Source organism: Acipenser ruthenus, unplaced genomic scaffold, assembly GCF_902713425.1.
Source record: "Acipenser ruthenus unplaced genomic scaffold, fAciRut3.2 maternal haplotype, whole genome shotgun sequence".
NCBI classification, from domain to species: domain Eukaryota; kingdom Metazoa; phylum Chordata; class Actinopteri; order Acipenseriformes; family Acipenseridae; genus Acipenser; species Acipenser ruthenus.
In genome coordinates this window covers 1-16,822 of record NW_026708431.1, presented here as the reverse complement: position 1 = coordinate 16,822, position 16,822 = coordinate 1, and the positions used below count along the sequence as shown (strand labels likewise).

Sequence of the window (16,822 nt, the reverse complement as noted above, 5' to 3'; positions counted from 1 at the left end):
ATTTCTGCTTTCATGACTTTTATGTTTAGTGAGCTGGGGGTGATTCCTCCAAAATTTCCTTTTGTCCTCCACACATTTCAATTGTAAAATGTAATGCCTGCAGCACTTGATATTCCCAGGTGGTCTCCCATCCAAGTACTAACCAAGCCCAACATTACTTAGCTTCTGAGATCAGGCTTATTCAAGGTGGTGTGGCCGCAGGCGATTGCATTTCTGCTTTCATGACTTTTATGTTTAGTGAGCTGGGGGTGATTCCTCCAAAATTTCCTTTTGTCCTCCACACATTTCAATTGTAAAATGTAATGCCTGCAGCACTTGATATTCCCAGGTGGTCTCCCATCCAAGTACTAACCAAGCCCAACATTGCTTAGCTTCTGAGATCAGACGAGATCAGGCTTATTCAAGGTGGTGTGGCCGCAGGCGATTGCATTTCTGCTTTCATGACTTTTATGTTTAGTGAGCTGGGGGTGATTCCTCCAAAATTTCCTTTTGTCCTCCACACATTTCAATTGTAAAATGTAATGCCTGCAGCACTTGATATTCCCAGGTGGTCTCCCATCCAAGTACTAACCAAGCCCAACATTGCTTAGCTTCTGAGATCAGACGAGATCAGGCTTATTCAAGGTGGTGTGGCCGCAGGCGATTGCATTTCTGCTTTCATGACTTTTATGTTTAGTGAGCTGGGGGTGATTCCTCCAAAATTTCCTTTTGTCCTCCACACATTTCAATTGTAAAATGTAATGCCTGCAGCACTTGATATTCCCAGGTGGTCTCCCATCCAAGTACTAACCAAGCCCAACATTGCTTAGCTTCTGAGATCAGACGAGATCAGGCTTATTCAAGGTGGTGTGGCCGCAGGCGATTGCATTTCTGCTTTCATGACTTTTATGTTTAGTGAGCTGGGGGTGATTCCTCCAAAATTTCCTTTTGTCCTCCACACATTTCAATTGTAAAATGTAATGCCTGCAGCACTTGATATTCCCAGGTGGTCTCCCATCCAAGTACTAACCAAGCCCAACATTGCTTAGCTTCTGAGATCAGACAAGATCAGGCTTATTCAAGGTGGTGTGGCCGCAGGCGATTGCATTTCTGCTTTCATGACTTTTATGTTTAGTGAGCTGGGGGTGATTCCTCCAAAATTTCCTTTTGTCCTCCACACATTTCAATTGTAAAATGTAATGCCTGCAGCACTTGATATTCCCAGGTGGTCTCCCATCCAAGTGCTAACCAAGCCCAACATTGCTTAGCTTCTGAGATCAGGCTTATTCAAGGTGGTGTGGCCGCAGGCGATTGCATTTCTGCTTTCATGACTTTTATGTTTAGTGAGCTGGGGGTGATTCCTCCAAAATTTCCTTTTGTCCTCCACACATTTCAATTGTAAAATGTAATTACAAAAATGTAATGCCTGCAGCACTTGATATTCCCAGGGGGTCTCCCATCCAAGTACTAACCAAGCCCAACATTGCTTAGCTTCTGAGATCAGGCTTATTCAAGGTGGTGTGGCCGCAGGCGATTGCTTTTCTGCTTTCATGACTTTTATGTTTAGTGAGCTGGGGGTGATTCCTCTAAAATATCCTTTTGTCCTCCACACATTTCAATTGTAAAATGTAATTACAAAAATGTAATGCCTGCAGCACTTGATATTCCCAGGTGGTCTCCCATCCAAGTACTAACCAAGCCCAACATTGCTTAGCTTCTGAGATAAGGCTTATTCAAGGTGGTGTGGCCGCAGGCGATTGCTTTTCTGCTTTCATGACTTTTATGTTTAGTGAGCTGGGGGTGATTCCTCCAAAATTCCTCCATAAAGTGGGACTTTATGGTAAAGGAATACTGCAGCTACCAGTCTCTGCTCTAACCGAGGAGTTTAAGTGTGCCAAGGTCAGACTGGAAATGACATTAGTAGAGTCACGCGATAAATGCGTAAGGGAGGCAGCACCTGTGTTGAAAACTGGAAGAAAGTGGGCGGCAAAGAAAGCTGTGGAAGATGCAAAGGCTGCCCTTCGAATTGGTGATATCATGGGGCAAGTTCAGCATGGAAGAGGGGGTCTTGGTTTCAGTTCAACTCCTCCTACATGGCACAAGGCGGCCCCAGCTCAAAGAAGGAAGCTGGTAGTCAACGAGGTGCAAAAGCAGGAGGAGAGGATGAGGTGTATAAAGGCCATTTCCCAGGCCAAGCAGGGAGAATGGATGAGATGGGAGAGTGTGGAACAACGCAAGATTGGCTGGAAAGACCTATGGTCAATGGAACAGAGCAGGATCAGTTTCCTCATCAGGTCAACATATGATGTTCTCCCATCACCACAGAACCTAAACCTCTGGGTAGGAGAGGATCCCTCATGTCCTTTGTGTTCATCACCTGCAACATTAAGGCACATTTTGACAGGATGTAAGGTGGCTCTTAGCCAAGGACGGTTTACTTGGCGCCATGACCAGGTGCTGCGATGTTTGGCCTTAGCATTGGAAGACAAGCGTAACATGACCAATAAGTTGTCACCTGTTCCATCAAAACATTACACACAAAAGACAACATTCCTCCGCCCAGGAGAGCAACCACCAGGAAAAGGTGTTAAAACCAATTCTCGCCCAGGACAACTGGAAGCTGCTAGAGACTGGAAAATGCTGGCAGATGTTGGTCAACGGCTTATTTTTCCACCTGAGATTGCCACCACTAACCTTCGACCAGATATTGTCTTGTGGTCTGGATCAGCACGCCTTGTTCACCTGGTAGAGTTAACAGTGCCATGGGAGGATGCTGTAGATGAGGCGTATGAGAGGAAGAAACTGCGGTATGCTCAACTAGCCACTGAAGCGGAACAGCGAGGATGGAGAGTTCGGGTTTACCCAGTGGAAGTGGGTTGTCGAGGATTTGTGGCACACTCTACAACCCGGTTTCTCAGAGACGTCGGATTCAGTGGCCAAGAGTTGCGTCGCACAGTGAAGAACTTATCTGAAGCAGCAGAGAGGAGCAGCAACTGGCTGTGGTTGAGACGGAAAGATTCTGGCTGGGGACAGGTAAGTAAGCTGGGCTGAGTTGAGTGGGGGACGGAGGGGGGTGATGCTGGGACGCCAGAATCACCGTCGAGCCGTCTTGAGGTGTCGTGGGCTAGTCGACGAAACACTGAGGATGGAAGGTGCCCACTTGAAAACCCCAGAGATGTACCCTACTTAGCTCAATCCAGACGGTTGTCATGCTGATGCGCTGGGGAGGCCGCACTTTGGTTGATCCCCGGAGCCAGCATCGCAGCCGTTGTGTGTGCTGATGCGCCAGGGAGGCAAAATAAGCTGATCCCTGGAGCCAGCATTACACTTCAGCCATTAACACCAGACAGAAGGATATCTACATCATCATATGGAAGGAAACGTAAATGGATGGAGACACATATGGATCACATTAGTTTACTGTAAAGCTACGTCTTAGTTGGTGCTTATCTTGGCGAGAGCCGAGTTCAAATCAGCATGAAGTTTTAACATCTACTCTCGTGTAATGGAAATCATGTCCTCCACACATTTCAATTGTAAAATGTAATTACAAAAATGTAATGCCTGCAGCACTTGATATTCCCAGGTGGTCTCCCATCCAAGTACTAACCAAGCCCAACATTGCTTAGCTTCTGAGATCAGGCTTATTAAAGGTGGTGTGGCCGCAGGCGATTGCATTTCTGCATTCATGACTTTAATGTTTAGTGAGCTGGGGGTGATTCCTCCAAAATTTCCTTTTGTCCACACATTTCAATTGTAAAATGTAATTACAAAAATGTAATGCCTGCAGCACTTGATATTCCCAGGTGGTCTCCCATCCAAGTACTAACCAAGCCCAACATTGCTTAGCTTCTGAGATCAGGCTTATTCAAGGTGGTGTGGCCGCAGGCGATTGCTTTTCTGCTTTCATGACTTATGTTTAGTGAGCTGGTGGTGATTCCTCTAAAATATCCTTTTGTCCTCCACACATTTCAATTGTAAAATGTAATTACAAAAATGTAATGCCTGCAGCACTTGATATTCCCAGGTGGTCTCCCATCCAAGTACTAACCAAGCCCAACATTGCTTAGCTTCTGAGATCAGACGAGATCAGGCTTATTCAAGGTGGTGTGGCCGCAGGCGACTGCATTTCTGCTTTCATGACTTTTATGTTTAGTGAGCTTGGGGTGATTCCTCCAAAATTTCCTTTTGTCCTCCACACATTTCAATTGTAAAATGTAATTACAAAAATGTAATGCCTGCAGCACTTGATATTCCCAGGTGGTTTCCCATCCAAGTACTAACCAAGCCCAACATTGCTTAGCTTCTGAGATCAGGCTTATTCAAGGTGGTGTGGCCGCAGGCGTTTGCATTTCTGCTTTCATGACTTTTATGTTTAGTGAGCTGGGGGTGATTCCTCCAAAATTTCCTTTTGTCCTCCACACATTTCAATTGTAAAATGTAATGCCTGCAGCACTTGATATTCCCAGGTGGTCTCCCATCCAAGTACTAACCAAGCCCAACATTGCTTAGCTTCTGAGATCAGACGAGATCAGGCTTATTCAAGGTGGTGTGGCCGCAGGCGATTGCATTTCTGCTTTCATGACTTTTATGTTTAGTGAGCTGGGGGTGATTCCTCCAAAATTTCCTTTTGTCCTCCACACATTTCAATTGTAAAATGTAATGCCTGCAGCACTTGATATTCCCAGGTGGTCTCCCATCCAAGTACTAACCAAGCCCAACATTGCTTAGCTTCTGAGATCAGACGAGATCAGGCTTATTCAAGGTGATGTGGCCGCAGGCGATTGCATTTCTGCTTTCATGACTTTTATGTTTAGTGAGCTGGGGGTGATTCCTCCAAAATTTCCTTTTGTCCTCCACACATTTCAATTGTAAAATGTAATGCCTGCAGCACTTGATATTCCCAGGTGGTCTCCCATCCAAGTACTAATCAAGCCCAACATTGCTTAGCTTCTGAGATCAGACGAGATCAGGCTTATTCAAGGTGGTGTGGCCGCAGGCGATTGCATTTCTGCTTTCATGACTTTTATGTTTAGTGAGCTGGGGGTGATTCCTCCAAAATTTCCTTTTGTCCTCCACACATTTCAATTGTAAAATGTAATTACAAAAATGTAATGCCTGCAGCACTTGATATTCCCAGGTGGTCTCCCATCCAAGTACTAATCAAGCCCAACATTGCTTAGCTTCTGAGATCAGACGAGATCAGGCTTATTCAAGGTGGTGTGGCCGCAGGCGATTGCATTTCTGCTTTCATGACTTTTATGTTTAGTGAGCTGGGGGTGATTCCTCCAAAATTTCCTTTTGTCCTCCACACATTTCAATTGTAAAATGTAATGCCTGCAGCACTTGATATTCCCAGGTGGTCTCCCATCCAAGTACTAACCAAGCCCAACATTGCTTAGCTTCTGAGATCAGACGAGATCAGGCTTATTCAAGGTGGTGTGGCCGCAGGCGACTGCATTTCTGCTTTCATGACTTTTATGTTTAGTGAGCTGGGGGTGATTCCTCCAAAATTTCCTTTTGTCCTCCACACATTTCAATTGTAAAATGTAATGCCTGCAGCACTTGATATTCCCAGGTGGTCTCCCATCCAAGTACTAATCAAGCCCAACATTGCTTAGCTTCTGAGATCAGACGAGATCAGGCTTATTCAAGGTGGTGTGGCCGCAGGCGATTGCTTTTCTGCTTTCATGACTTTTATGTTTAGGGAGCTGGGGGTGATTCCTCCAAAATTTCCTTTTGTCCTCCACACATTTCAATTGTAAAATGTAATTACAAAAATGTAATGCCTGCAGCACTTGATATTCCCAGGTGGTCTCCCATCCAAGTACTAACCAAGCCCAACATTGCTTAGCTTCTGAGATCAGACGAGATCAGGCTTATTCAAGGTGGTGTGGCCGCAGGCGATTGCATTTCTGCTTTCATGACTTTTATGTTTAGGGAGCTGGGGGTGATTCCTCAAAAATTTCCTTTTTTCCTCCACACATTTCAATTGTAAAATGTTATGCCTGCAGCACTTGATATTCCCAGGTGGTCTCCCATCCAAGTACTAACCAAGCCCAACATTGCTTAGCTTCTGAGATCAGACGAGATCAGGCTTATTCAAGGTGGTGTGGCCGCAGGCAGTTGCTTTTCTGCTTTCATGACTTTTATGTTTAGTGAGCTGGGGGTGATTCCTCCAAAATTTCCTTTTGTCCTCCACACATTACAATTGTAAAATGTAATTACAAAAATGTAATGCCTGCAGCACTTGATATTCCCAGGAGGTCTCCCATCCAAGTACTAACCAAGCCCAACATTGCTTAGCTTCTGAGATCAGACGAGATCAGGCTTATTCAAGGTGGTGTGGCCGCAGGCGATTGCATTTCTGCTTTCATGACTTTTATGTTTAGTGAGCTGGGGGTGATTCCTCCAAAATTTCCTTTTGTCCTCCACACATTTCAATTGTAAAATGTAATTACAAAAATGTAATGCCTGCAGCACTTGATATTCCCAGGTGGTCTCCCATCCAAGTACTAACCAAGCCCAACATTGCTTAGCTTCTGAGATCAGACGAGATCAGGCTTAGTCAAGGTGGTGTGGCCGCAGGCGATTGCATTTCTGCTTTCATGACTTTTATGTTTAGTGAGCTGGGGGTGATTCCTCCAAAATTTCCTTTTGTCCTCCACACATTTCAATTGTAAATTGTAATTACAAAAATGTAATGCCTGCAGCACTTGATATTCCCAGGTGGTCTCCCATCCAAGTACTAACCAAGCCCAACATTGCTTAGCTTATGAGATCAGACGAGATCAGGCTTATTCAAGGTGGTGTGGCCGCAGGCGATTGCATTTCTGCTTTCATGACTTTTATGTTTAGTGAGCTGGGGGTGATTCCTCCAAAATTTCCTTTTGTCCTCCACACATTTCAATTGTAAAATGTAATGCCTGCAGCACTTGATATTCCCAGGTGGTCTCCCATCCAAGTACTAACCAAGCCCAACATTGCTTAGCTTCTGAGATCAGACGAGATCAGGCTTATTCAAGGTGGTGTGGCCGCAGGCGATTGCATTTCTGCTTTCATGACTTTTATGTTTAGTGAGCTGGGGGTGATTCCTCCAAAATTTCCTTTTGTCCTCCACACATTTCAATTGTAAATTGTAATTACAAAAATGTAATGCCTGCAGCACTTGATATTCCCAGGTGGTCTCCCATCCAAGTACTAACCAAGCCCAACATTGCTTAGCTTATGAGATCAGACGAGATCAGGCTTATTCAAGGTGGTGTGGCCGCAGGCGATTGCATTTCTGCTTTCATGACTTTTATGTTTAGTGAGCTGGGGGTGATTCCTCCAAAATTTCCTTTTGTCCTCCACACATTTCAATTGTAAAATGTAATGCCTGCAGCACTTGATATTCCCAGGTGGTCTCCCATCCAAGTACTAACCAAGCCCAACATTGCTTAGCTTCTGAGATCAGACGAGATCAGGCTTATTCAAGGTGGTGTGGCCGCAGGCGATTGCATTTCTGCTTTCATGACTTTTATGTTTAGTGAGCTGGGGGTGATTCCTCCAAAATTTCCTTTTGTCCTCCACACATTTCAATTGTAAAATGTAATGCCTGCAGCACTTGATATTCCCAGGTGGTCTCCCATCCAAGTACTAACCAAGCCCAACATTGCTTAGCTTCTGAGATCAGACGAGATCAGGCTTATTCAAGGTGGTGTGGCCGCAGGCGATTGCAGTTCTGCTTTCATGACTTTTATGTTTAGTGAGCTGGGGGTGATTCCTCCAAAATTTCCTTTTGTCCTCCACACATTTCAATTGTAAATTGTAATTACAAAAATGTAATGCCTGCAGCACTTGATATTCCCAGGTGGTCTCCCATCCAAGTACTAACCAAGCCCAACATTGCTTAGCTTATGAGATCAGACGAGATCAGGCTTATTCAAGGTGGTGTGGCCGCAGGCGATTGCATTTCTGCTTTCATGACTTTTATGTTTAGTGAGCTGGGGGTGATTCCTCCAAAATTTCCTTTTGTCCTCCACACATTTCAATTGTAAAATGTAATGCCTGCAGCACTTGATATTCCCAGGTGGTCTCCCATCCAAGTACTAACCAAGCCCAACATTGCTTAGCTTCTGAGATCAGACGAGATCAGGCTTATTCAAGGTGGTGTGGCCGCAGGCGATTGCATTTCTGCTTTCATGACTTTTATGTTTAGTGAGCTGGGGGTGATTCCTCCAAAATTTCCTTTTGTCCTCCACACATTTCAATTGTAAAATGTAATGCCTGCAGCACTTGATATTCCCAGGTGGTCTCCCATCCAAGTACTAACCAAGCCCAACATTGCTTAGCTTCTGAGATCAGACGAGATCAGGCTTATTCAAGGTGGTGTGGTCGCAGGCGATTGCATTTCTGCTTTCATGACTTTTATGTTTAGTGAGCTGGGGGTGATTCCTCCAAAATTTCCTTTTGTCCTCCACACATTTCAATTGTAAAATGTAATGCCTGCAGCACTTGATATTCCCAGGTGGTCTCCCATCCAAGTACTAACAAAGCCCAACATTGCTTAGCTTCTGAGATCAGACGAGATCAGGCTTATTCAAGGTGGTGTGGCCGCAGGCGATTGCATTTCTGCTTTCATGACTTTTATGTTTAGTGAGCTGGGGGTGATTCCTCCAAAATTTCCTTTTGTCCTCCACACATTTCAATTGTAAAATGTAATGCCTGCAGCACTTGATATTCCCAGGTGGTCTCCCATCCAAGTACTAACCAAGCCCAACATTGCTTAGCTTCTGAGATCAGACGAGATCAGGCTTATTCAAGGTGGTGTGGCCGCAGGCGATTGCATTTCTGCTTTCATGACTTTATGTTTAGTGAGCTGGGGTGATTCCTCCAAAATTTCCTTTTGTCCTCCACACATTTCAATTGTAAAATGTAATGCCTGCAGCACTTGATATTCCCAGGTGGTCTCCCATCCAAGTACTAACCAAGCCCAACATTGCTTAGCTTCTGAGATCAGACGAGATCAGGCTTATTCAAGGTGGTGTGGCCGCAGGCGATTGCATTTCTGCTTTCATGACTTTTATGTTTAGTGAGCTGGGGGTGATTCCTCCAAAATTTCCTTTTGTCCTCCACACATTTCAATTGTAAAATGTAATGCCTGCAGCACTTGATATTCCAGGTGGTCTCCCATCCAAGTACTAACCAAGCCCAACATTGCTTAGCTTCTGAGATCAGACGAGATCAGGCTTATTCAAGGTGGTGTGGCCGCAGGCGATTGCATTCTGCTTTCATGACTTTTATGTTTAGTGAGCTGGGGGTGATTCCTCCAAAATTTCCTTTTGTCCTCCACACATTTCAATTGTAAAATGTAATGCCTGCAGCACTTGATATTCCCAGGTGGTCTCCCATCCAAGTACTAACCAAGCCCAACATTGCTTAGCTTCTGAGATCAGACGAGATCAGGCATATTCAAGGTGTTGTGGCCGCAGGTGATTGCCTTTCTGCTTTCATGACTTTTATGTTTAGTGAGCTGGGGGTGATTCCTCCCAAAATTTCCTTTTGTCCTCCACACATTTCAATTGTAAAATGTAATGCCTGCAGCACTTGATATTCCCAGGTGGTCTCCCATCCAAGTACTAACCAAGCCCAACATTGCTTAGCTTCTGAGATCAGACGAGATTCAGGCTTATTCAAGGTGGTGTGGCCACAGGAATTGCATTTCTGCTTTCATGACTTTTATGTTTAGTGAGCTGGGGGTGATTCCTCCAAAATTTCCTTTTGTCCTCCACACATTTCAATTGTTAAAATGTAATGCCTGCAGCACTTGATATTCCCAGGTGGTCTCCCATCCAAGTACTAACCAAGCCCAACATTGCTTAGCTTCTGAGATCAGACGAGATCAGGCTTATTCAGGTGTGTGGCCACAGGTAATTGCATTTCTGCTTTCATGACTTTTATGTTTAGTGAGCTGGGGTGATTCCTCCAAATTTCCTTTTGTCCTCCACACATTTCAATTGTAAAATGTAATGCCTGCAGCACTTGATATTCCCAGGTGGTCTCCCATCCAAGTACTAACCAAGCCCAACATTGCTTAGCTTCTGAGATCAGACGAGATCAGGCTTATTCAAGGTTGTGTGGCCGCAGGCGATTTGCATTTCTGCTTTCATGACTTTTATGTTAGTGAGATGGGGGGTGATTCCTCCAAACATTTCCTTTTGTCCTCCACACATTTCAATTGTAAAATGTAATTACAAAAATGTAATGGCCTGCAGCACTTGATATTCCCAGGTGGTCTCCCATCCAAGTATAACCAAGCCAACATTGCTTAGCTTCTGAGATCAGGCTTATTCAAGGTGGTGTGCTGCAGGCGATTGCATTTCTGCTTCATGACTTTTATGTTTAGTGAGCTGGGGGTGATTCCTCCAAAATTTCCTTTTGTCCACACATTTCAATTGTAAAATGTAATTACAAAATGTAATGCCTGCAGCACTTGATATTCCCAGGTGGTCTCCCATCCAAGTACTAACCAAGCCCAACATTGCTTAGCTTCTGAGATCAGGCTTATTCAAGGTGGTGTGGCCGCAGGCGATTGCATTTCTGCTTTCATGACTTTTATGTTTAGTGAGCTGGGGGTGATTCCTCCAAAATTTCCTTTTGTCCTCCACACATTTCAATTGTAAAATGTAATTACAAAAATGTAATGCCTGCAGCACTTGATATTCCCAGGTGGTCTCCCCATCAAGTACTAACCAAGCCCAACATTGCTTAGCTTCTGAGATCAGGCTTATTCAAGGTGGTGTGGCCGCAGGCGATTGCATTTCTGCTTTCATGACTTTTATGTTTAGTGAGCTGGGGGTGATTCCTCCAAAATTTCCTTTTGTCCTCCACACATTTCAATTGTAAAATGTAATTACAAAAATGTAATGCCTGCAGCACTTGATATTCCCAGCTGGTCTCCCATCCAAGTACTAACCAAGCCCAACATTGCTTAGCTTCTGAGATCAGACGAGATCAGGCTTATTCAAGTGGTGTGGCCGCAGGCGATGCATTTCTGCTTTCATGACTTTTATGTTTAGTGAGCTGGGGGTGATTCCTCCAAAATTTCCTTTTGTCCTCCACACATTTCAATTGTAAAATGTAATGCCTGCAGCACTTGATATTCCCAGTTGGTCTCCCATCCAAGTACTAACCAAGCCCAACATTGCTTAGCTTCTGAGATCAGACGAGATCAGGCTTATTCCAAGGTGGTGTGGCCGCAGGCGATTGCGTTTCTGCTTTCATGACTTTTATGTTTAGTGAGCTGGGGGTGATTCCTCCAAAATTTCCTTTTGTCCTCCACACATTTCAATTGTAAAATGTAATGCCAGCAGCACTTGATATTCCCAGGTGGTATCCCATCCAAGTACTAACCAAGCCCAACATTGCTTAGCTTCTGAGATCAGACGAGATCAGGCTTATTCAAGGTGGTGTGGCCGCAGGCGATTGCATTTCTGCTTTCATGACTTTTATGTTTAGTGAGCTGGGGTGATTCCTCCAAATTTCCTTTTGTCCTCCACACATTTCAATTGTAAAATGTCATTACAAAAATGTAATGCCTGCAGTACTTGATATTCCCAGGTGGTCTCCCATCCAAGTACTAACCAAGCCCAACATTGCTTAGCTTCTGAGATCAGACGAGATCAGGCTTATTCAAGGTGGTGTGGCCGCAGGCGATTGCATTCCAGCTTTCATGACTTTATGTTTAGTGAGCTGGGGGTGATTCCTCCAAAACATCCTTTTGTCCTCCACACATTTCAATTGTCAAAATGTAATGCCTGCAGCACTTGATATTCCCATGTGGTCTCCCATCCAAGAACTAACCAAGCCCAACATTTCTTAGCTTCTGAGATCAGACGAGATCAGGCTTATTCAAGGTGGTGTGCCGCAGGCGATTGCATTTCTGCTTTCATGACTTTTATGTTTAGTGAGCTGGGGGTGATTCCTCCAAAATTTCCTTTTGTCCTCCACACATTTCAATTGTAAAATGTAATACCTGCAGCACTTGATATTCCCAGGTGGTCTCCCATCCAAGTACTAACCAAGCCCAACATTGCTTAGCTTCTGAGATCAGACGAGATCAGGCTTATTCAAGGTGGTGTGGCCGCAGGCGATTGCATTTCTGCTTTCATGACTTTTATGTTTAGTGAGCTGGGGGTGATTCCTCCAAATTTCCTTTTGTCCTCCACACATTTCCATTGTAAAATGTAATGCCTGCAGCACTTGATATTCCCAGGTGGTCTCCCATCCAAGTACTAACCAAGCCCAACATTGCTTAGCTTCTGAGATCAGACGAGATCAGGCTATTCAAGGTGGTGTGGCCGCAGGCGATTGCATTCTGCTTTCATGACTTTTATGTTTAGTGAGCTGGGGGTGATTCCTCCAAAATTTCCTTTTGTCCTCCACACATTTCAATTGTAAAATGTAATTACAAAAATGTAATGCCTGCAGCACTTGATATTCCCAGGTGGTCTCCCATCCAAGTACTAACCAAGCCCAACATTGCTTCGCTTCTGAGATCAGACGAGATCAGGCTTATTCAAGGTGGTGTGGCCGCAGACGATTGCATTTCTGCTTTCATGACTTTTATGTTTAGTGAGCTGGGGGTGATTCCTACAAAATTTCCTTTTGTCCTCCACACATTTCAATTGTAAAATGTAATGCCTGCAGCACTTGATATTCCCAGGTGGTCTCCCATCCAAGTACTAACCAGCCCAACATTGCTTAGCTTCTGAGATCAGACGAGATCAGGCTTATTCAAAGTGGTGTGGCCGCAGGCGATTGCATTTCTGCTTTCATGACTTTTATGTTTAGTGAGCTGGGGTGATTCCTCCAAAATTTCCCTTTGGCCTCCACACATTTCAATTGTAAAATGTAATTACAAAAATGTATGCCTGCAGCACTTGATATTCCCAGGTGGTCTCCCATCCAAGTACTAACCAAGCCCAACATTGCTTAGCTTCTGAGATCAGACGAGATCAGGCTTATTCAAGTGGTGTGGCCGCAGGCGATTGCAGTTCTGCTTTCATGACTTTTATGTTTAGTGAGCTGGGGTGATTCCTCCAAAATTTCCTTTTGTCCTCCACACATTTCAATTGTAAAATGTAATTACAAAAACGTAATGCCTGCAGCACTTGATATTCCCAGGTGGTCTCCCATTCAAGTACTAACCAAGCCAACATTGCTTAGCTTCTGAGATCAGACGAGATCAGGCTTATTCAAGATGGTGTGGCCGCAGGCGATTGCATTTCTGCTTTCATGACTTTTATGTTTAGTGAGCTGGGGTGATTCCTCCAAAATTTCCTTTTGTCCTCCACACATTTCAATTGTAAAATGTAATTACAAAAATGTAATGCTGCAGCACTTGATATTCCCAGGTGGTCTCCCATCCAAGTACTAACCAAGCCCAACATTGCTTAGCTTCTGAGATCAGACGAGATCTGGCTTATTCAAGGTGGTGTGGCCGCAGGCGATTGCATTTCTGATTTCATGACTTTTATGTTTAGTGAGCTGGGGTGATTCCTCCAAAATTTCCTTTTGTCCTCCACACATTTCAATTGTAAAATGTAATTACAAAAATGTAATGCCTGCAGCACTTGATATTCCCAGGTGGTCTCCCATCCAAGTACTAACCAAGCCCAACATTGCTTAGCTTCTGAGATCAGACGAGATCAGGCTTATTCAAGGTGGTGTGGCCGCAGGCGATTGCATTTCTGCTTTCATGACTTTTATGTTTAGTGAGCTGGGGTGATTCTCCAAAATTTCCTTTTGTCCTCCACACATTTCAATTGTAAAATATAATTACAAAAATGTAATGCCTGCAGCACTTGATATTCCCAGGTGGTCTCCCATCCAAGTATTAACCAAGCCCAACATTGCTTAGCTTCTGAGATCAGGCTTATTCAAGGTGGTGTGGCCGCAGGCGATTGCATTTCTGCTTTCATGACTTTTATGTTTAGTGAGCTGGGGGTGATTCCTCCAAAATTTCCTTTTGTCCTCCACACATTTCAATTGTAAAATGTAATTACAAAAATGTAATGCCTGCAGCACTTGATATTCCCAGGTGGTCTCCCATCCAAGTACTAACCAAGCCAACATTGCTTAGCTTCTGAGATCAGGCTTATTCAAGGTGGTGTGGCCGCAGGCGATTGCATTTCTGCTTTCATGACTTTTATGTTTAGTGAGCTGGGGGTGATTCCTCCAAATTTCCTTTTGTCCTCCACACATTTCAATTGTAAAATGTAATGCCTGCAGCACTTGATATTCCCAGGTGGTCTCCCATCCAAGTACTAACCAAGCCCAACATTGCTTAGCTTCTGAGATCAGACGAGATCAGGCTTATTCAAGGTGGTGTGGCCGCAGGCGATTGCATTTCTGCTTTCATGACTTTTATGTTTAGTGAGCTGGGGGTGAGTCCTCCAAAATTTCCTTTTGTCCTCCACACATTTCAATTGTAAAATGTAATGCCTGCAGCACTTGATATTCCCAGGTGGTCTCCATCCAAGTACTAACCAAGCCCAACATTGCTTAGCTTCTGAGATCAGACGAGATCAGGCTTATCAAGGTGGTGTGGCCGCAGGCGATTGCATTTCTGCTTTCATGACTTTTATGTTTAGTGAGCTGGGGGTGATTCCTCCAAAATTTCCTTTTGTCCTCCACACATTTCAATTGTAAAATGTAATGCCTGCAGCACTTGATATTCCCAGGTGGTCTCCCATCCAAGTACTAACCAAGCCCAACATTGCTTAGCTTCGGAGATCAGACGAGATCAGGCTTATTCAAGGTGGTGTGGCCGCAGGCGACTGCATTTCTGCTTTCATGACTTTTATGTTTAGTGAGCTGGGGGTGATTCCTCCAAAATTTCCTTTTGTCCTCCACACATTTCAATTGTAAAATGTAATGCCTGCAGCACTTGATATTCCCAGGTGGTCTCCCATCCAAGTACTAACCAAGCCCAACATTGCTTAGCTTCTGAGATCAGACGAGATCAGGCTTATTCAAGGTGGTGTGGCCGCAGGAGATTGCATTTCTGCTTTCATGACTTTTATGTTTAGTGAGCTGGGGGTGATTCCTCCAAAATTTCCTTTTGTCCTCCACACATTTCAATTGTAAAATGTAATGCCTGCAGCACTTGATATTCCCAGGTGGTCTCCCATCCAAGTACTAACCAAGCCCAACATTGCTTAGCTTCTGAGATCAGACGAGATCAGGCTTATTCAAGGTGGTGTGGCCGCAGGCGATTGCATTTCTGCTTTCATGACTTTTAGTTTAGTGAGCTGGGGGTGATTCCTCCAAAATTTCCTTTTGTCCTCCACACATTTCAATTGTAAAATGTAATTACAAAAATGTAATGCCTGCAGCACTTGATATTCCCAGGTGGTCTCCCATCCAAGTACTAACCAAGCCCAACATTGCTTAGCTTCTGAGATCAGACGAGATCAGGCTTATTCAAGGTGGTGTGGCCGCAGGCGATTGCATTTCTGCTTTCATGACTTTTATGTTTAGTGAGCTGGGGGTGAGTCCTCCAAAATTTCCTTTTGTCCTCCACACATTTCAATTGTAAAATGTAATGCCTGCAGCACTTGATATTCCCAGGTGGTCTCCCATCCAAGTACTAACCAAGCCCAACATTGCTTAGCTTCTGAGATCAGACGAGATCAGGCTTATTCAAGGTGGTGTGGCCGCAGGCGATTGCATTTCTGCTTTCATGACTTTTATGTTTAGTGAGCTGGGGGTGAGTCCTCCAAAATTTCCTTTTGTCCTCCACACATTTCAATTGTAAAATGTAATGCCTGCAGCACTTGATATTCCCAGGTGGTCTCCCATCCAAGTACTAACCAAGCCCAACATTGCTTAGCTTCTGAGATCAGACGAGATCAGGCTTATTCAAGGTGGTGTGGCCGCAGGCGATTGCATTTCTGCTTTCATGACTTTTATGTTTAGTGAGCTGGGGGTGATTCCTCCAAAATTTCCTTTTGTCCTCCACACATTTCAATTGTAAAATGTAATGCCTGCAGCACTTGATATTCCCAGGTGGTCTCCCATCCAAGTACTAACCAAGCCCAACATTGCTTAGCTTCGGAAATCAGACGAGATCAGGCTTATTCAAGGTGGTGTGGCCGCAGGCGATTGCATTTCTGCTTTCATGACTTTTATGTTTAGTGAGCTGGGGGTGATTCCTCCAAAATTTCCTTTTGTCCTCCACACATTTCAATTGTAAAATGTAATGCCTGCAGCACTTGATATTCTCAGGTGGTCTCCCATCCAAGTACTAACCAAGCCCAACATTGCTTAGCTTCTGAGATCAGACGAGATCAGGCTTATTCAAGGTGGTGTGGCCGCAGGCGATTGCATTTCTGCTTTCATGACTTTTATGTTTAGTGAGCTGGGGGTGATCCTCCAAAATTCCTTTTGTCCTCCACACATTTCAATTGTAAAATGTAATGCCTGCAGCACTTGATATTCCCAGGTGGTCTCCCATCCAAGTACTAACCAAGCCCAACATTGCTTAGCTTCTGAGATCAGACGAGATCAGGCTTATTCAAGGTGGTGTGGCCGCAGGCGATTGCATTTCTGCTTTCATGACTTTTATGTTTAGTGAGCTGGGGGTGATTCCTCCAAAATTTCCTTTTGTCCTCCACACATTTCAATTGTAAAATGTAATTACAAAAATATAATGCCTGCAGCACTTGATATTCCCAGGTGGTCTCCCATCCAAGTACTAACCAAGCACAACATTGCTTAGCTTCTGAGATCAGACGAGATCAGGCTTATTCAAGGTGGTGTGGCCGCAGGCGATTGCATTTCTGCTTTCATGACTTTA

The 16,822-nt window shown here is 44.4% G+C and overlaps 47 non-coding genes and 20 pseudogenes across 47 annotated transcripts; all 67 read right to left on the bottom strand.

The window, feature by feature from the left end:
- Positions 1 to 94: 94 nt before the first annotated feature.
- Positions 95 to 203, bottom strand: LOC131733093 (5S ribosomal RNA; annotated as a pseudogene).
- A 100-nt stretch (positions 204 to 303) lies between these two features.
- On the bottom strand, positions 304 to 422 carry LOC131733110 (5S ribosomal RNA). The gene has a single exon (XR_009326047.1). It is a non-coding gene; the product is annotated as a 5S ribosomal RNA (ribosomal RNA).
- A 100-nt stretch (positions 423 to 522) lies between these two features.
- Positions 523 to 641, bottom strand: LOC131733109 (5S ribosomal RNA). Its single transcript, XR_009326046.1, has one exon. It is a non-coding gene; the product is annotated as a 5S ribosomal RNA (ribosomal RNA).
- Positions 642 to 741: 100 nt separating this feature from the next.
- LOC131733108 (5S ribosomal RNA) lies at positions 742 to 860 on the bottom strand. The gene has a single exon (XR_009326045.1). It is a non-coding gene; the product is annotated as a 5S ribosomal RNA (ribosomal RNA).
- A 100-nt stretch (positions 861 to 960) lies between these two features.
- On the bottom strand, positions 961 to 1,079 carry LOC131733020 (5S ribosomal RNA). The gene has a single exon (XR_009326008.1). It is a non-coding gene; the product is annotated as a 5S ribosomal RNA (ribosomal RNA).
- Positions 1,080 to 1,179: 100 nt separating this feature from the next.
- On the bottom strand, positions 1,180 to 1,288 carry LOC131733100 (5S ribosomal RNA; annotated as a pseudogene).
- Positions 1,289 to 1,402: 114 nt separating this feature from the next.
- LOC131733087 (5S ribosomal RNA) lies at positions 1,403 to 1,511 on the bottom strand (annotated as a pseudogene).
- A 114-nt stretch (positions 1,512 to 1,625) lies between these two features.
- LOC131733101 (5S ribosomal RNA) lies at positions 1,626 to 1,734 on the bottom strand (annotated as a pseudogene).
- A 1,806-nt stretch (positions 1,735 to 3,540) lies between these two features.
- On the bottom strand, positions 3,541 to 3,649 carry LOC131733090 (5S ribosomal RNA; annotated as a pseudogene).
- Positions 3,650 to 3,760: 111 nt separating this feature from the next.
- LOC131733074 (5S ribosomal RNA) lies at positions 3,761 to 3,869 on the bottom strand (annotated as a pseudogene).
- A 112-nt stretch (positions 3,870 to 3,981) lies between these two features.
- On the bottom strand, positions 3,982 to 4,100 carry LOC131733106 (5S ribosomal RNA). Its single transcript, XR_009326043.1, has one exon. It is a non-coding gene; the product is annotated as a 5S ribosomal RNA (ribosomal RNA).
- Positions 4,101 to 4,214: 114 nt separating this feature from the next.
- On the bottom strand, positions 4,215 to 4,323 carry LOC131733089 (5S ribosomal RNA; annotated as a pseudogene).
- Positions 4,324 to 4,423: 100 nt separating this feature from the next.
- Positions 4,424 to 4,542, bottom strand: LOC131733103 (5S ribosomal RNA). The gene has a single exon (XR_009326042.1). It is a non-coding gene; the product is annotated as a 5S ribosomal RNA (ribosomal RNA).
- A 100-nt stretch (positions 4,543 to 4,642) lies between these two features.
- Positions 4,643 to 4,761, bottom strand: LOC131733004 (5S ribosomal RNA). Its single transcript, XR_009325992.1, has one exon. It is a non-coding gene; the product is annotated as a 5S ribosomal RNA (ribosomal RNA).
- A 100-nt stretch (positions 4,762 to 4,861) lies between these two features.
- LOC131733107 (5S ribosomal RNA) lies at positions 4,862 to 4,980 on the bottom strand. The gene has a single exon (XR_009326044.1). It is a non-coding gene; the product is annotated as a 5S ribosomal RNA (ribosomal RNA).
- Positions 4,981 to 5,094: 114 nt separating this feature from the next.
- Positions 5,095 to 5,213, bottom strand: LOC131733007 (5S ribosomal RNA). The gene has a single exon (XR_009325995.1). It is a non-coding gene; the product is annotated as a 5S ribosomal RNA (ribosomal RNA).
- A 100-nt stretch (positions 5,214 to 5,313) lies between these two features.
- LOC131733092 (5S ribosomal RNA) lies at positions 5,314 to 5,432 on the bottom strand. Its single transcript, XR_009326041.1, has one exon. It is a non-coding gene; the product is annotated as a 5S ribosomal RNA (ribosomal RNA).
- A 100-nt stretch (positions 5,433 to 5,532) lies between these two features.
- Positions 5,533 to 5,651, bottom strand: LOC131732889 (5S ribosomal RNA). The gene has a single exon (XR_009325876.1). It is a non-coding gene; the product is annotated as a 5S ribosomal RNA (ribosomal RNA).
- Positions 5,652 to 5,765: 114 nt separating this feature from the next.
- On the bottom strand, positions 5,766 to 5,884 carry LOC131733081 (5S ribosomal RNA). The gene has a single exon (XR_009326040.1). It is a non-coding gene; the product is annotated as a 5S ribosomal RNA (ribosomal RNA).
- A 100-nt stretch (positions 5,885 to 5,984) lies between these two features.
- Positions 5,985 to 6,103, bottom strand: LOC131733070 (5S ribosomal RNA). The gene has a single exon (XR_009326039.1). It is a non-coding gene; the product is annotated as a 5S ribosomal RNA (ribosomal RNA).
- A 114-nt stretch (positions 6,104 to 6,217) lies between these two features.
- LOC131732908 (5S ribosomal RNA) lies at positions 6,218 to 6,336 on the bottom strand. Its single transcript, XR_009325896.1, has one exon. It is a non-coding gene; the product is annotated as a 5S ribosomal RNA (ribosomal RNA).
- Positions 6,337 to 6,450: 114 nt separating this feature from the next.
- Positions 6,451 to 6,569, bottom strand: LOC131732990 (5S ribosomal RNA). Its single transcript, XR_009325977.1, has one exon. It is a non-coding gene; the product is annotated as a 5S ribosomal RNA (ribosomal RNA).
- Positions 6,570 to 6,683: 114 nt separating this feature from the next.
- Positions 6,684 to 6,802, bottom strand: LOC131733030 (5S ribosomal RNA). The gene has a single exon (XR_009326018.1). It is a non-coding gene; the product is annotated as a 5S ribosomal RNA (ribosomal RNA).
- Positions 6,803 to 6,902: 100 nt separating this feature from the next.
- On the bottom strand, positions 6,903 to 7,021 carry LOC131733059 (5S ribosomal RNA). Its single transcript, XR_009326038.1, has one exon. It is a non-coding gene; the product is annotated as a 5S ribosomal RNA (ribosomal RNA).
- Positions 7,022 to 7,135: 114 nt separating this feature from the next.
- LOC131733029 (5S ribosomal RNA) lies at positions 7,136 to 7,254 on the bottom strand. The gene has a single exon (XR_009326017.1). It is a non-coding gene; the product is annotated as a 5S ribosomal RNA (ribosomal RNA).
- A 100-nt stretch (positions 7,255 to 7,354) lies between these two features.
- On the bottom strand, positions 7,355 to 7,473 carry LOC131733048 (5S ribosomal RNA). Its single transcript, XR_009326036.1, has one exon. It is a non-coding gene; the product is annotated as a 5S ribosomal RNA (ribosomal RNA).
- A 100-nt stretch (positions 7,474 to 7,573) lies between these two features.
- Positions 7,574 to 7,692, bottom strand: LOC131733037 (5S ribosomal RNA). The gene has a single exon (XR_009326024.1). It is a non-coding gene; the product is annotated as a 5S ribosomal RNA (ribosomal RNA).
- Positions 7,693 to 7,806: 114 nt separating this feature from the next.
- LOC131733028 (5S ribosomal RNA) lies at positions 7,807 to 7,925 on the bottom strand. The gene has a single exon (XR_009326016.1). It is a non-coding gene; the product is annotated as a 5S ribosomal RNA (ribosomal RNA).
- A 100-nt stretch (positions 7,926 to 8,025) lies between these two features.
- LOC131733025 (5S ribosomal RNA) lies at positions 8,026 to 8,144 on the bottom strand. Its single transcript, XR_009326012.1, has one exon. It is a non-coding gene; the product is annotated as a 5S ribosomal RNA (ribosomal RNA).
- A 100-nt stretch (positions 8,145 to 8,244) lies between these two features.
- LOC131733009 (5S ribosomal RNA) lies at positions 8,245 to 8,363 on the bottom strand. Its single transcript, XR_009325997.1, has one exon. It is a non-coding gene; the product is annotated as a 5S ribosomal RNA (ribosomal RNA).
- A 100-nt stretch (positions 8,364 to 8,463) lies between these two features.
- On the bottom strand, positions 8,464 to 8,582 carry LOC131733038 (5S ribosomal RNA). The gene has a single exon (XR_009326025.1). It is a non-coding gene; the product is annotated as a 5S ribosomal RNA (ribosomal RNA).
- Positions 8,583 to 8,682: 100 nt separating this feature from the next.
- On the bottom strand, positions 8,683 to 8,801 carry LOC131733013 (5S ribosomal RNA). Its single transcript, XR_009326001.1, has one exon. It is a non-coding gene; the product is annotated as a 5S ribosomal RNA (ribosomal RNA).
- A 98-nt stretch (positions 8,802 to 8,899) lies between these two features.
- LOC131733001 (5S ribosomal RNA) lies at positions 8,900 to 9,018 on the bottom strand. The gene has a single exon (XR_009325988.1). It is a non-coding gene; the product is annotated as a 5S ribosomal RNA (ribosomal RNA).
- A 100-nt stretch (positions 9,019 to 9,118) lies between these two features.
- On the bottom strand, positions 9,119 to 9,236 carry LOC131733055 (5S ribosomal RNA; annotated as a pseudogene).
- Positions 9,237 to 9,335: 99 nt separating this feature from the next.
- LOC131733044 (5S ribosomal RNA) lies at positions 9,336 to 9,454 on the bottom strand. The gene has a single exon (XR_009326032.1). It is a non-coding gene; the product is annotated as a 5S ribosomal RNA (ribosomal RNA).
- Positions 9,455 to 9,555: 101 nt separating this feature from the next.
- On the bottom strand, positions 9,556 to 9,675 carry LOC131733063 (5S ribosomal RNA; annotated as a pseudogene).
- Positions 9,676 to 9,775: 100 nt separating this feature from the next.
- On the bottom strand, positions 9,776 to 9,892 carry LOC131733097 (5S ribosomal RNA; annotated as a pseudogene).
- Positions 9,893 to 9,990: 98 nt separating this feature from the next.
- On the bottom strand, positions 9,991 to 10,109 carry LOC131733041 (5S ribosomal RNA). The gene has a single exon (XR_009326029.1). It is a non-coding gene; the product is annotated as a 5S ribosomal RNA (ribosomal RNA).
- Positions 10,110 to 10,441: 332 nt separating this feature from the next.
- Positions 10,442 to 10,550, bottom strand: LOC131733073 (5S ribosomal RNA; annotated as a pseudogene).
- A 114-nt stretch (positions 10,551 to 10,664) lies between these two features.
- LOC131733104 (5S ribosomal RNA) lies at positions 10,665 to 10,773 on the bottom strand (annotated as a pseudogene).
- A 114-nt stretch (positions 10,774 to 10,887) lies between these two features.
- On the bottom strand, positions 10,888 to 11,005 carry LOC131733058 (5S ribosomal RNA; annotated as a pseudogene).
- A 99-nt stretch (positions 11,006 to 11,104) lies between these two features.
- Positions 11,105 to 11,224, bottom strand: LOC131733043 (5S ribosomal RNA). The gene has a single exon (XR_009326031.1). It is a non-coding gene; the product is annotated as a 5S ribosomal RNA (ribosomal RNA).
- A 100-nt stretch (positions 11,225 to 11,324) lies between these two features.
- LOC131733034 (5S ribosomal RNA) lies at positions 11,325 to 11,443 on the bottom strand. Its single transcript, XR_009326021.1, has one exon. It is a non-coding gene; the product is annotated as a 5S ribosomal RNA (ribosomal RNA).
- A 112-nt stretch (positions 11,444 to 11,555) lies between these two features.
- LOC131732999 (5S ribosomal RNA) lies at positions 11,556 to 11,674 on the bottom strand. The gene has a single exon (XR_009325986.1). It is a non-coding gene; the product is annotated as a 5S ribosomal RNA (ribosomal RNA).
- A 100-nt stretch (positions 11,675 to 11,774) lies between these two features.
- On the bottom strand, positions 11,775 to 11,892 carry LOC131733088 (5S ribosomal RNA; annotated as a pseudogene).
- Positions 11,893 to 11,992: 100 nt separating this feature from the next.
- LOC131732991 (5S ribosomal RNA) lies at positions 11,993 to 12,111 on the bottom strand. The gene has a single exon (XR_009325979.1). It is a non-coding gene; the product is annotated as a 5S ribosomal RNA (ribosomal RNA).
- A 99-nt stretch (positions 12,112 to 12,210) lies between these two features.
- Positions 12,211 to 12,328, bottom strand: LOC131733036 (5S ribosomal RNA). The gene has a single exon (XR_009326023.1). It is a non-coding gene; the product is annotated as a 5S ribosomal RNA (ribosomal RNA).
- A 113-nt stretch (positions 12,329 to 12,441) lies between these two features.
- LOC131733014 (5S ribosomal RNA) lies at positions 12,442 to 12,560 on the bottom strand. Its single transcript, XR_009326002.1, has one exon. It is a non-coding gene; the product is annotated as a 5S ribosomal RNA (ribosomal RNA).
- Positions 12,561 to 12,660: 100 nt separating this feature from the next.
- On the bottom strand, positions 12,661 to 12,778 carry LOC131733008 (5S ribosomal RNA). Its single transcript, XR_009325996.1, has one exon. It is a non-coding gene; the product is annotated as a 5S ribosomal RNA (ribosomal RNA).
- Positions 12,779 to 12,890: 112 nt separating this feature from the next.
- On the bottom strand, positions 12,891 to 13,008 carry LOC131733046 (5S ribosomal RNA). The gene has a single exon (XR_009326034.1). It is a non-coding gene; the product is annotated as a 5S ribosomal RNA (ribosomal RNA).
- A 113-nt stretch (positions 13,009 to 13,121) lies between these two features.
- On the bottom strand, positions 13,122 to 13,239 carry LOC131733069 (5S ribosomal RNA; annotated as a pseudogene).
- Positions 13,240 to 13,351: 112 nt separating this feature from the next.
- LOC131733066 (5S ribosomal RNA) lies at positions 13,352 to 13,470 on the bottom strand (annotated as a pseudogene).
- A 113-nt stretch (positions 13,471 to 13,583) lies between these two features.
- LOC131732989 (5S ribosomal RNA) lies at positions 13,584 to 13,702 on the bottom strand. The gene has a single exon (XR_009325976.1). It is a non-coding gene; the product is annotated as a 5S ribosomal RNA (ribosomal RNA).
- A 112-nt stretch (positions 13,703 to 13,814) lies between these two features.
- LOC131733098 (5S ribosomal RNA) lies at positions 13,815 to 13,923 on the bottom strand (annotated as a pseudogene).
- A 114-nt stretch (positions 13,924 to 14,037) lies between these two features.
- Positions 14,038 to 14,145, bottom strand: LOC131733105 (5S ribosomal RNA; annotated as a pseudogene).
- Positions 14,146 to 14,244: 99 nt separating this feature from the next.
- On the bottom strand, positions 14,245 to 14,363 carry LOC131732977 (5S ribosomal RNA). Its single transcript, XR_009325965.1, has one exon. It is a non-coding gene; the product is annotated as a 5S ribosomal RNA (ribosomal RNA).
- A 100-nt stretch (positions 14,364 to 14,463) lies between these two features.
- LOC131733067 (5S ribosomal RNA) lies at positions 14,464 to 14,580 on the bottom strand (annotated as a pseudogene).
- Positions 14,581 to 14,680: 100 nt separating this feature from the next.
- Positions 14,681 to 14,799, bottom strand: LOC131733018 (5S ribosomal RNA). The gene has a single exon (XR_009326006.1). It is a non-coding gene; the product is annotated as a 5S ribosomal RNA (ribosomal RNA).
- Positions 14,800 to 14,899: 100 nt separating this feature from the next.
- Positions 14,900 to 15,018, bottom strand: LOC131732998 (5S ribosomal RNA). Its single transcript, XR_009325985.1, has one exon. It is a non-coding gene; the product is annotated as a 5S ribosomal RNA (ribosomal RNA).
- Positions 15,019 to 15,118: 100 nt separating this feature from the next.
- LOC131732966 (5S ribosomal RNA) lies at positions 15,119 to 15,237 on the bottom strand. The gene has a single exon (XR_009325954.1). It is a non-coding gene; the product is annotated as a 5S ribosomal RNA (ribosomal RNA).
- A 113-nt stretch (positions 15,238 to 15,350) lies between these two features.
- On the bottom strand, positions 15,351 to 15,469 carry LOC131732954 (5S ribosomal RNA). The gene has a single exon (XR_009325943.1). It is a non-coding gene; the product is annotated as a 5S ribosomal RNA (ribosomal RNA).
- A 100-nt stretch (positions 15,470 to 15,569) lies between these two features.
- On the bottom strand, positions 15,570 to 15,688 carry LOC131732941 (5S ribosomal RNA). Its single transcript, XR_009325930.1, has one exon. It is a non-coding gene; the product is annotated as a 5S ribosomal RNA (ribosomal RNA).
- A 100-nt stretch (positions 15,689 to 15,788) lies between these two features.
- On the bottom strand, positions 15,789 to 15,907 carry LOC131732930 (5S ribosomal RNA). Its single transcript, XR_009325919.1, has one exon. It is a non-coding gene; the product is annotated as a 5S ribosomal RNA (ribosomal RNA).
- A 100-nt stretch (positions 15,908 to 16,007) lies between these two features.
- LOC131733050 (5S ribosomal RNA) lies at positions 16,008 to 16,126 on the bottom strand (annotated as a pseudogene).
- A 100-nt stretch (positions 16,127 to 16,226) lies between these two features.
- Positions 16,227 to 16,345, bottom strand: LOC131732986 (5S ribosomal RNA). The gene has a single exon (XR_009325973.1). It is a non-coding gene; the product is annotated as a 5S ribosomal RNA (ribosomal RNA).
- A 98-nt stretch (positions 16,346 to 16,443) lies between these two features.
- Positions 16,444 to 16,562, bottom strand: LOC131732919 (5S ribosomal RNA). The gene has a single exon (XR_009325908.1). It is a non-coding gene; the product is annotated as a 5S ribosomal RNA (ribosomal RNA).
- Positions 16,563 to 16,676: 114 nt separating this feature from the next.
- On the bottom strand, positions 16,677 to 16,795 carry LOC131733040 (5S ribosomal RNA). The gene has a single exon (XR_009326028.1). It is a non-coding gene; the product is annotated as a 5S ribosomal RNA (ribosomal RNA).
- Positions 16,796 to 16,822: the final 27 nt, after the last annotated feature.